This window comes from Ovis aries, chromosome 7, assembly GCF_016772045.2.
Source record: "Ovis aries strain OAR_USU_Benz2616 breed Rambouillet chromosome 7, ARS-UI_Ramb_v3.0, whole genome shotgun sequence".
Classification (NCBI taxonomy): domain Eukaryota; kingdom Metazoa; phylum Chordata; class Mammalia; order Artiodactyla; family Bovidae; genus Ovis; species Ovis aries.
In genome coordinates, this window is record NC_056060.1 from 10,018,634 (window position 1) to 10,030,692 (window position 12,059).

Genomic DNA, 12,059 nt, shown 5'->3' on the forward strand with positions numbered 1-12,059 from the left:
GCTGGGAAAGGGAGACATCGCTCTCTAAACATACACAAGCATGCACACACACACACACACACACACACACACACACCTCAAATAACAGGATTCTGTCCATGGTTAACACTAGAAGTTTACTCAATAGAAAATTAATCCTGGCTTCAAAAACTTCATAATCTATACTAACTGGCAACAGCAGAGAATACGGAAAGATAACATTTTACGGAGTTCAAAAGACCCAGTGGAGATAAACATTATGTGCAAATTTCTTTAAATGGAAAGTTCATCCATCACTTGATCTCCGGTCGCTGTAAAGCACTGCCAGGGGATGCTGTGTGATTTGCTCTTCCAAGGCCACGGGCACCACGCCAGGTGGTCAGCTGAAGCCTCCTCTATTATCTAAAATCCTATGGAGCAGGGAACGTTCTTTTCGGTTCCTGAGAATTTATTCGACAGAGCATTTTTATGGCATGACTCGGGGAGCAGAAGCCAAAGTCTGGATCACAGCCAAAAACATATTTTTGGTTTGTTCACACACTGTTTGAAGTGAGGAAGCTGTAGTGTGTAGAGACGTTGTAAACAGGCAAATACAGAATTGCGCTTGGGTTTAGCACCGAACTATAGAGCCACGCCACGCTTCACGGGGCAGGATGGTAATAAAGCACCAAGAAGAATCAAGAGAAAAAATAAGCATCGCCTTGGCAACACCACAGCATCTAAAACAACTCCATTCTAACATTTGCCTTCAGTGTTTGGAGAGTAGGCACTGAATGGAGAGGGTCCTACAGATCGTATAGGAGAGTCCAAAGAGGTTACTTTCTCTCTGTAGCTGTCTCTTCTTCATTAAACAAAGCCTCAAAAAACAGCTTCTCCTAAGATTTTACTTGAATGGCAAGGATTCCCTCCACAAAGGCAAAGAGTCTGCAGAGTTAGTCAAGGACCTGGCTTGTCTCTGGGTGCTTTCCAGGAGAAAACTGATGAGAAATCTTTGTTTACATATTTCGCTGCATGTAAAAATGTATTTGACCCTGTAAGTTATTCTTTCCCATGTAGACCTTGGTACTATCAGGGTGGTCTCTTGAGAATTAAAAAAAAAACAAACACACACTCTCCTGGAAGGGGAGGAGAGAATATGGCTCCCACATCAGAATCTCATAGGCAGTCTGTCGATTAAGGATCTACTGAAGCTCAGCGCACTGGATTTCAGTTACTCTTTTATAATTCGCTCTCCCAAGGGCCAGGGAGACCCTGCTGCATACACGGCATGCGTGTGTGCTCCGCTGTGTCCAGGTCTTTGCAACCACAAGCACTGCAGCCTGCCAGGCTTTCCCGTCCATGGTATTTTTCCAGGCAAGAATCCTGGAGTGGGTTGCCATTTCTTACTCCATTCTCCATATGACGGAAGGATATTTGGTTTGTTTTACCGAATTGGCACTTTGACGACGCAGTTATGAATTTTCAAAGAGCCAAAAATCTCTTTGCAGGTGAACAAGGTAGAAGTCTAAAGTCAAAACTTGACATGAAAAGCAAAGTTTTCCCGCGTGTGTGTGTACTGGCAATGTACTTGCATTCATGCGTACTGGCAATGGATGCTACTTCTCTGAATTTCAGGAGGGTCGAGATAACATCCACGGGAACAGAGCAGGATTCTGCCTGTCAGTCTGACCGGAACACGATGAACTCATTGAAGCCCTGTATTTGAGCAACACCTCCTGCTGCAATACTTGAAAATTCCGAAAAAATGGGCAGCTCTGCTCTTCCACGTTATACACCAGGGAGCCTAAAGGAGAGCTTCATGACCAGAACACAATCACAGAACATGCTGGGGGCCAGCCAGGAGTTCAGAAGTGCCAGCCTGGGCCTGGGCCAGAGCACTACAGGTTTTAACCATGGCTGAGTACCACTCATGCCACCTTAGGGTTTATCCCTGAACAAATGGATAGTGGAGAATCTGCTCCCTCCCACTTAGCCTTCTAAAAAGCGGTCAGCTGCCCACACTGCGGACGCCAAGAGCGACAGAACACACGTTATGTGTGAGGGGGCCTGGCTTTGCCATCTGGCCTAGTCCTTCAGAATTCGGCTACAGAACTGGCTGGCGTCACTGACAGTTTTGAGGGTCTATTTATTTTGGTGTTGATTAGTGCAGAGTGTAAATCTCTGACTAAACCACAAAGGGATGTTGTTTTCAAAAGGAATAAACAAGGCAAACGCTGTTTCACTGCCTTCCTGTTTAAATTATAAATCCAGGCAAGAGCCCAGAATGAAAAGGAAGGATAATATGGAGCAAAAAGAATTTTTAGAAAAAAAGTGATATGAATAAGGAAACAGAGCTACCAGACAGTAACATCTTATGCTCAGAGTGATTCTTGGAATAACAAACTTCAAGTGTCAACCAACCTAAAAATCCCATAAGTCAATGATTCATATTCCACTCAACTCTGAACTTTTTATTCCCTCTTTTCCCATTATTTGGGAAGTAAAAAAGGTAAAAATTAGATTAAAAAAAAATATCTTCAACATTTGCAGACTAAGGACTCCAGTTGCCCCTTCCCTTTTGGGAAAATGCCTCTGGGCTCAGACTAGGCTTAGAAAGAACAAGGCTTCAATAAAAACAAAAGACCCATCAGAGCAAGTCATCCCCCCTCCTCACCCCCCTCCCCTTCCTTCAATGAAGCCCTGATATGTTTGCTGTAGAGGGCAGCCGTCTTGTTTGTCAGTATGAAGCGGATGCATCCTTTACTCCTCCCCTCAAATGAGCACAGGAATAAAGACCAGCAAGTGCTTTCTCTTCGGAGGCCCCAGTGGCCTCTGGACTACATGCTTCTCTTACGGCTCACTCCTTGGATACCTCGGCAATAAGTCATAAGTGAGTGAGAGTCGCTCAGTCGTGTCCGACTCTTTGAGACCCACTGGACTATGCAGTCCATGGAATTCTCTAGGCCAGGATACTGGAGTGGGCAGCCTTTCCCTTCTCCAGGGGATCTTCCCAACCCAGGGATCGAACCCATGTCTCCATTGCAGGCAGATTCTTTACCAGCTGAGCCACCAGGGAAGGCCAAGAATACTAGAGTGGGTAGCCATTCCCTTCTCCAGGGGATCTTCCCAACCCATGGATCAAACCCAGGTCTCCTGCATTGCAGGCAGATTCTTTACCAGCTGAGCCACCAGGGAAGTAAGTCATATGAACACTCCTAATGTGTGACTGGGCTTCCCAGGTGGCGCTAGTGGTAAAGAACCTGCCTGCCCATGCAGGAGACGTAAGAATGACGGGTTTGATCCCTGGGTGGGGAAGATGCCCTGGAGGAGGGCCCAGCAACCCACTCCAGTGCTCTTGCCTGGAGAATCCCACGGACAGAGGAGCCTCATGGGCTCTAGTCCGTAGGCGTGCAAAGAGTTGGATATGATGAAGCACAGGCAGGCAATGTGTGACCACCTGGGCTCGTGGGCTCTAGTCCGTAGGCGCGCAAAGAGTTGGATATGATGAAGCACAGGCAGGCAATGTGTGACCACCTGTCCCGAGACTCCGTCCCTTTCTTCCAACTCTTGACTCCTCTTTGCCCCACTTCTTAGAGTCAGGGAGAGGCGACCAGGGACAGGAGACGCTGAGGAGCATGCACTTGCAGGGCTGACCGAGATTGGGCAGACGGGACACGAGGAATGAGGCAATGAGGAAAAACCGCAGCGAGGTGAGAGCCTGCCTAGACGGAGCTGCTTCCTCTTTCCACATCGCGGTGAGCAACGCCCTCTTCTGCCTGCAGCTGTGGGGTCTTCCCTGCTCACATTCTTAAAGCAAACTAGAAGCAAAAGTCAAATATCCCCCACCATGCTCCCACACAGCCTCCTTCCTAGATTTCCTGTCCAAGGTTCTGCTACAGGCGTGAGTGAAAAGGCGTGAAACTGTCTTGTCCGCTTATCAATGTGATGAAGAGAAATGTGGCATGGGTCCCTTAAGAATGAAACCTTGGCATCATCTTTCATTGCTTTTATCCTCTGCCAAGGTTTATAGAGTGCTGGTGGAGTGGCCCCCTCAGTTCCCCAGGTACGAATGTTCCCAGGTAAGGACCAAAGTTACTGTTCCCCACCCCCCCAGAAGGAATTGCTTCTATAAAGGCTTACCCTTACCAGTTTTGTGACCCTTTCATCCTTTTAATTTCTTAAAAAGGAAACCAGGGCACTAGAAATGACCTGTCAACCCTACGCAGTTAAGACAGTGAGCTCTTTCAGGAAACACAAGTGTTAAAGCGCTTAGCAAAGTCACTCATTTAGTTGCTCAACATCGGGGGTGCTTCTGTGGGTCAGAGACAAGCAGGGCAACCTAGCGGCGAAGTCGCCTTGAGAACAGACAGCCACACTTAAAATGTGACCTGGGAGTGCAGAGATGTGATGAACATTTTGTAGCAAATAGTCAAGTTGTAAGAATAAGGAAATTCAGGATTTTCAGGTCTTTGGTTCTAACTAAAAGTGGTATGCAAATTCTATTAGAAAAGTTGTTGAAGGATTTTTATTTACTTATTCTCACACTTTTATAAACATCTTTAGTACATGTGTTTTTTAATTTTTTTGGTACCCCAGGTGAGACATGAACTCATAATCCCTGGCTTAGGATATGTGTGTTCTCTATTGAAATATATTCAACACATCACACTGTATAAATTTAAGATGTGTCTCGTATTAATTTGATATCTTTATACATTAAGATGTGATCACCACTGTACTGATAATTAGCACTTCTATCATATAATTGTCTTCTTTTACTGGTTGGAATCATTAACTTATAGTCTCCTAGCAAGTCTCATGCTTATAAGACAATATTATTGTCTATATCCACTGTGCTATGTATTAGATCTCTAAATCTTATTTACTACCTGTTGCAAGTTTGTACCCTCATACATTTGTGCTTAGAGAGATACTGTGGTACTGTCATAGGATAAACATAGGGATAAAAATATTCACAGATCATATGTCTGAAGAGGGTTTAGTCTCTAATCTACACCAGTGTTGGCAAGGATACGGGGAATTAGAATAGGATTTCCTATTCAAAATATAAATAAAATACAGATTTCTCAAAGATTTTTAAAATAGGGGATGAATGAGTCATAAGACTGTGGGAAGAAAACTAGCCAAAGTGCCCAGAGACCTGAACTCCAGTCCCTGGAGCAGCAGGAACTACTCAGCTCCTCTGCTGTCGACCGCCCCCACCCCTCCATCCACACTCTGCGCAACTTTCACCAACGTATGCAAGCTGCAAAAGTTTCAGATGTGAGGATTCTGAGCAAATTAAACTTCTCAACATAAAAGGTCAAATTCACATTCCTTTCTCAACAAGTTCCTAGCCTCACAGCAAGCAGCTCCTGCAACTTGTCAAGCAGACACCGCTGAGCAAGATTAATCTCTCTTTCTACCAGTAGGTGGAGACAGTGGGTACAATATGTGCTTTTCTGAAATTGGAAACTTGATCTAGTGAACGCAAGAGTCTTAAAATCAAAAAAATCTAGAGCTAGAAAGCGCCTGAGCGCTCACTCCAACTCTCATAAATTATAGATGTGGAAAATCATGTCCTTTGAGGTCGGAGTCTGAAGGCTGACGCGGCAGAGACTGAAACCCACATCCCAAAATTCCACTAGTCCTCTTCAGCAAATACTCTTACAAGCTAAAAACCTAAAACTCAGCATTTCTTGGGAATACAAAGCTCAATCACTCAAAACTTGTTTATCACTTTGCACTTTTCTAATCAAGTCTGATGATTAAGGAAGGGGGAATCTCTGTCTGTGCTAAGTTCACAGATAAGACCACTAAGCAGTTCTTTCAAGTATCTGATTTTGAAAGAGTCAACAAATTTCATCATTTTATTGTCTAAAATTATGCAAAACACATGACTCATTTTGAAATAAAACCTGTCTCACCATTTTCACTTTACATTTAACATAGGGAATTCCTAACTTGAAATGTAGTGGATTCGTTTTTCTCATCAAGATGTTTAAGAATGACCTAAATGTTAAAAAAAAAAGAGAGAGAGAGAGAGAGAGAGATTATTTAGTAAATCTGAAGCAGCTCTTGCAATGATATTTTTAAATAAGTCTGAGTAGGCAAGATAGTGTAATGGTTATAGACCTATACTGCCTGGGTCAAACCCTGATTCACAGATCCACAGCTTACCAGCCCCATGGCCTTCGGCAAGTTTCTTAACCACCTGATCATTTCCCTTGTTATCAAATAGGGATGATAACAGTCGGACCTATTTCACTGGGTTGCTGTAAGACTTAAATGAATTAACACATGTGAAATGCTTAGAATGGTACCAGAATATACCATCTGAGGCCAGTGAGGCTCCTTGGCTCGCCCAGAAATATTGACTCTTTTAAAAGAAGATGTTTATTAATCTATAGATTCAATGCAACCCCTGTCAAGCTACCAACAACATTTTTCACAGAACTAGAACAAATAATTTCACAATTTGTATGGAAATACAAAAAACCTCGAATAGCCAAAGCAATCTTGAGAAAGAAGAATGGAACTGGAGTAATCAACCTGCCTGACTTCTGACTATACTACAAAGTTACAGTCATCAAGACAGTATGGTACTGGCACAAAGACAGAAATATAGATCAGTGGAACAAAATAGAAAGCCCAGAGAAAAATCCACACACCTATGGACACCTTATCTTTAATAAATAAGGAAAAAATATACAATGGAGAAAAGACAATCTCTTTAACAAGTGGTGCTGGGAAAACCAGTCAACCACCTGTAAAAGAATGAAACTAGAACACTTTCTAACATCATATACAAAAATAAACTCAAAATGGAGTAAAAATCTAAATTTAAGACCAGAAGCTATTAAACTCCTAGAGGAAAACATAGGCAAAATACTCTCTGACATAAATCACAGCAAGATCCTCTATAACCCACCTCTCCCAGAGTAATGGAAATAAAAGCAAAAATAAACAAATGGGACCTAATTAAACTTAAACCTTTTGCACAATGAAAGAAACTATAAACAAGGTGAAAAGACAACCTTCAGAGTAGGAGAAAATAATAGCAAATGAAGCAACTGACAAAGAATTAATCTCAAAAATATACAAACAGCTTCTGCAGCTCAATACCAGTAAAATAAACAACCCAATCAAAAAATGGGCCAAGGAACCAAACAGACATTTCTCCAAAGAAGACATACAGATGGCTAACAAACACATGAAAAGATGCTCAACATCACTCATGATCAAATCAAATCCAAATCAAATGCAAATCCAAATCCAAATCCAAATCAAATGCAAATCAAAACCACAATGAGGTTCTATCTCACACTGGTCAGAATGGCTGCTCTCCAAAAGTTTACAAGCAATAAATACTGGAGAGGATGTAGAGAAACGGGAACCCTCTTACACCCTTGGTGGGAATGAAAACTAGTACAGACACTATGGAGAACAGAGTGGAGATTCCTTAAAAAACTGAACACAGATCTGCCATACGACCCAGCAATCCCACTGCTAGACATACACTCTGAGGAAACCAGGATTGAAAGAGACACGTGTACCCCAATGTTCATCACAGCACTGTTTACAATAGCCAAGACATGGAAGCAACCTAGATCTTCATTGGCAGATGAATGGATAAGAAAGCTGTGGTACATATACACAATGGAGTATTACTCAGCTATTAAAAAGAACACATTTGAATCAGTTCTAATGAGGTAGATGAAACAGGGTGAAGTAAGAAAGAAAAACACTGCATACTATGGAATTTAGAAAGATGGTAACGATGACCCTATATGTGAGACAGCAAAAGAGACATAGATATATATAAAGAACAGACTCTATGGGAGAAGGTGAGGGTGGGATGATTTGAGAGAACAGCATTGAAACATGTATATTACCATATGTGAAACAGATGACCAGTCCAAGTTCAATGCATGAAACAGGGCACGCAAAGCCAGTGCGCTGGGACAACCCAAAGGGATGGGATGGGGAAGGAGGTGGGAGGGCGTTCAGGACGGAGCACACATGTACACCTGTGGCTGATTCATGTCAGTTCAGTTCAGTCGCTCAGTCGTGTCGGACTCTTTGAGACCTCATGAGCCACAGCATGCCAGGCCTCCCTGTCCATCACCAACTCCCAGAGTTTACCCAAACTCAGGACCATTGAGTTGGTGATGCCATCCAACCATCTCATCCTCTGTTGTCCCCTTCTCCTCTTGCCCTCAATCTTTCCCAGCATCAGGGTCTTTTCCAATGAGTCAGCTATTCGTCTCAGGAGGCCAAAGTATCGGAGTTTCAGCTTCAGCATCTGTCCTTCCAATGAATATTCAGGACTGATTTCCTTTAGGATGCACTGGTTGGATCTCCCTGCAGTCCAAGGGACTCTCAAGAGTCTTCTACAACACCACATTTCAAAAGCATCAATTCTTTGGCACTCAGCTTTCGTCACAGTCCAACTCTTACATCCGTACATGACCACTGGAAAACCATAGCCTTGACTAGATGGACCTTTGTTGGCAAAGTGATGTCTCTGCTTTTGAATATGCTATCTAGGTTGGTCATAACTTTCCTTCCAAGGAGGAAGCATCTTTTAATTTCATGGCTGCAGTCACCATCTGCAGTGATTTTGGAGCCCTCCAAATAAAGTCAGCCACTGTTTCCACTGTTTCCCCATCTATTTGCCATGAAGTGATGAGACCAGATGCCATGATCTCAGTTTTCTGATCTTAGTTTAAGCCAACTTTTTCACTCTCCTCTTTCACTTTCATCAAGAAGCTTTTTAGTTCCTCTTCGCTTTCTGCCATAAGGGTGGTGTCATCTGCATATCTGAGGTTATTGGTATTTCTCCCAGCAATCTTGATTCCAGCTTGTGCTTCTTCCAGCCCAGCGTTTCTCATGATCTACTCTGCATAGAAGTTAAATAAGCAGGGTGACAATATACAGCCTTGACATACTCCTTTTCCTATTTGGAACCAGTCTGTTGTTCCATGTCCAGTTCTAACTGTTACTTCCTGATCTGCATACAAGTTTCTCAAGAGGCAGGTCAGGTCTTCATCGCTTGAACAATTTCCACAGTTCATTGTGATCCACACAGTCAAAGGCTTTGGCATAGTCAATAAAGCAGAAGTAGATGTTTTTCTGGAACTCTCTTGCTTTTTCCATGATCCAGCGGATGTTGGCAATTTGATCTCTGGTTCCTCTGCCTTTTCTAAAACCAGCTTGAACATCTGGAAGTTCACGGTTCACGTATTGCTGAAGCCTGGCTTGGAGAATTTTGAGCATTACTTTACTAGCGTGTGAGATGAGTGCAATTGTGTGGTAGTTTGAACATTCTTTGGCATTGCCTTTCTTCGGGATTGGAATGAAAACTGATCTTTTCCAGTCCTGTGGCCACTGCCTAGTTTTCCAAATTTGCTGGCATACTGAGTGCAGCACTTTCACAGCATCATCTTTTAGGATTTGAAATAGCTCAACTGGAATTCTATCACCTCCACTAGCTTTGTTTGTAGTGATGCTTCCTTAGCCCCACTTGACATCAGTGTCTGGTTCTAGGTGAGTGATCACACCACTGTGATCTGGTTATCTGGGTCATGAAGATCTTTTTTGTACAGTTCTTCTGTGTATTCTTGCCACCTCTTCTTAATATCTTCTCCTTCTGTTAGGTCCATACCATTTCTGTCCTTACTGAGCCCATTTTTGCATGAAATGTTCCCTTGGCATCTCTAATTTTCTTGAAGAGATCTCTAGTCTTTCCCTTTCTATTGTTTTCCTCTATTTCTTTGCATTGATTGCTGAGGAAGGCTTTCTTATCTCTCCTTGCTGTTCTTTGGAACTCTGCATTCAGATGCTTATATCTTTCCTTTTCTCCTTTGCTTTTCACTTCTCTTCTATTCACAGCTTTTGCCGTTTTGCCATTTTGCATTTCTTTTTCTTGGGGATGGTCTTGATCCATGTGTCCTATACAATGTCACGAACCTCTGTCCATAGATCATCAGGCACTCTGTCCATTGGATCTAGTCCCTTAAATGTATTTCTCACTTCCACTGTATAATCATAAAGGATTTGATTTAGGTCATACATGAATGGTCTAGTGGTTTTCCCACTTTCTTCAATTTAAGTCTGAATTTGGCAATAAGGAGTTCATGATTTGAGCCACAGTCAGCTCCCAGGCTTGTTTTTGCTGACTGTATAGAGCTTCTCCATCTTTGGCTAAAACCACCATGATATTGTAAAGTAATTAGCCTCCAATTAAAATAAATAATTTTTAAAAAAGAAGATGCTTACTAACCCAAGCTAATTTCTAATTGAGTCTCTTGAAGTCAGAATAAAACAGGGGAGAAAAGTCAAGCAAAATGTTTGGGGAGGCTAGTTGCTGCAGTGAGTGGTCTCTAAACTCTTTGGGGGTAAGCCGCCTTTACCCTTCTTTCACTTCTTAACCTCCGGGTAGTCTAAACACTCAAATTTGTTTTCCCCCCAAAGATAAAATGTTGGTAACTGATCAGGGAGAATGCTCAGGGGCAAAAGCAGTCAGTTACATGAACAAATTTTTAAAGTGTGGTATTTGATTTCCTGTTCAAGACTGTTGGAAGGGAGGAAGTTGGAGAAATAAATGGCCCTCCCATTCTTCTGCAATTTGAGTTCAGTTTTCTTAGTTCAGATCAAATGTAGAACCATTTGGGCAGATTTTGTCTTTCCTTGGTTCCCCTCTTTACTCAGATGCACCTTACTCCTACAAAGGGTCCAGAGTGAGATCTGCATTAGAGCCGAGATTCCTGAGTCCACGTAGCAGCCAGTCAGAGCTGTGGAAAGTACTTAGGGCTGATGGTGACCGGAACCATCCTTTACCTCCACTGCAAACCTTGAGTTGCATTTCAGTCTTATCTTTTCTGTTTCTAAAAGTCTCAGACCACTATGCAAATCTTTACCGCAAGTGAACCCTTCCCTTCCCTTCCCTTGATCTCAGGAGGCTAGAGTTGATCTGAAAGGCTACATGAACACAGATTTGGAAGGGCAAGGTTCAAGCACATCCCTGTAACTCACAGTAAGGGGCTGTTGAATAAATAGTACATATGGAGGTATGCTTGTGTTCTCAAGCAGTACCTGTTTATTGTATTTTTCATAGTCATAATCACAAAACATCAATCTTATTCAGGTTAAGAAAAAAATCCAATTTTAGAGCCCTGAGATGACTAGCGGATACAAGGCATACAACGCTTTTTACCACTTTCTAGCTATGTGATTCTGACAACTAAGGACTGGCACTTGCCATTTGTCTCTACAAGGGTTGGGTCACAAGCCACTACAGCTGCTGACCTTCAGTACCCCCTGAGGGGAGTTTAGGGTTGAGATTAGCAATAAGGCAGTCTGTGCTCTGGGAAAAATTGGCATTGCAGGTCTTCAGAGAGTTAGATATTTTCAGGAGAAGATTTTATCAGCCCAAGTCTTAAATCTCCTCATATCCAGAAAAGTACTAAAGTCATTAACTCATGACTAGCAGCAAGCCTCTGCAAAAACGTGTCCTTGACTGCACACACACCACCCCAGCCTTCACTAAAATTATATGTAACGCTGACCTTCCCCTACCTCTATGGAGAAGTGTCTCAGAGGTATTCAAAATGCTGTCTGGGGCTTCCCTAGTGGCTCAGACAGCGAAGAATCTGCCTGCAGGAGACCCGGGTTGATCCCTGATGGGGAAAGTCATCAGCCCAAGAAATATCAATCTGGTTTTCATTCCAGGGCCCTGGAAACCTTTGGTAGGGCAGTCCTAACCTGGGACCGCTGGGTTCGCAGGGAAACAAAACCCGCCCCACTGCGGACTCTTCCTCCCTGTTAACGCGCCCCCCGCCCGCCTCCCCGCCTCCCCGCACCCCAGCTTTCCTGGTTCCCCATCTCCCCCTGCTCCGTTCCTGGGGGCCCCTCCCTTCTCTCTCCATCCTCCCAGTTTAAGGCCGCTAGGCAGAGTCCACTCGGGTCTTCTGTCTACTGACTCGCAATGCCCCGCAGCTGGCATTGCCCAGAAGCCCCTTCCCGGGACCTTCTGAAAACCGAAGGCAGAAAACCCCCCGGGAGCGGAGGGGCGCGGAAGGACGCGGTTGGGGGGCGGG

General features: G+C 43.5%; 1 protein-coding gene across 2 annotated transcripts in view; it reads right to left on the reverse strand.

Annotated features, from left to right (window-relative positions):
- ARSB (arylsulfatase B) overlaps positions 1–12,059 on the reverse strand; it is a 168,717-nt gene that overhangs the window by 156,120 nt on the left and 538 nt on the right. The gene's annotated exons all lie outside the window — the stretch shown is intronic.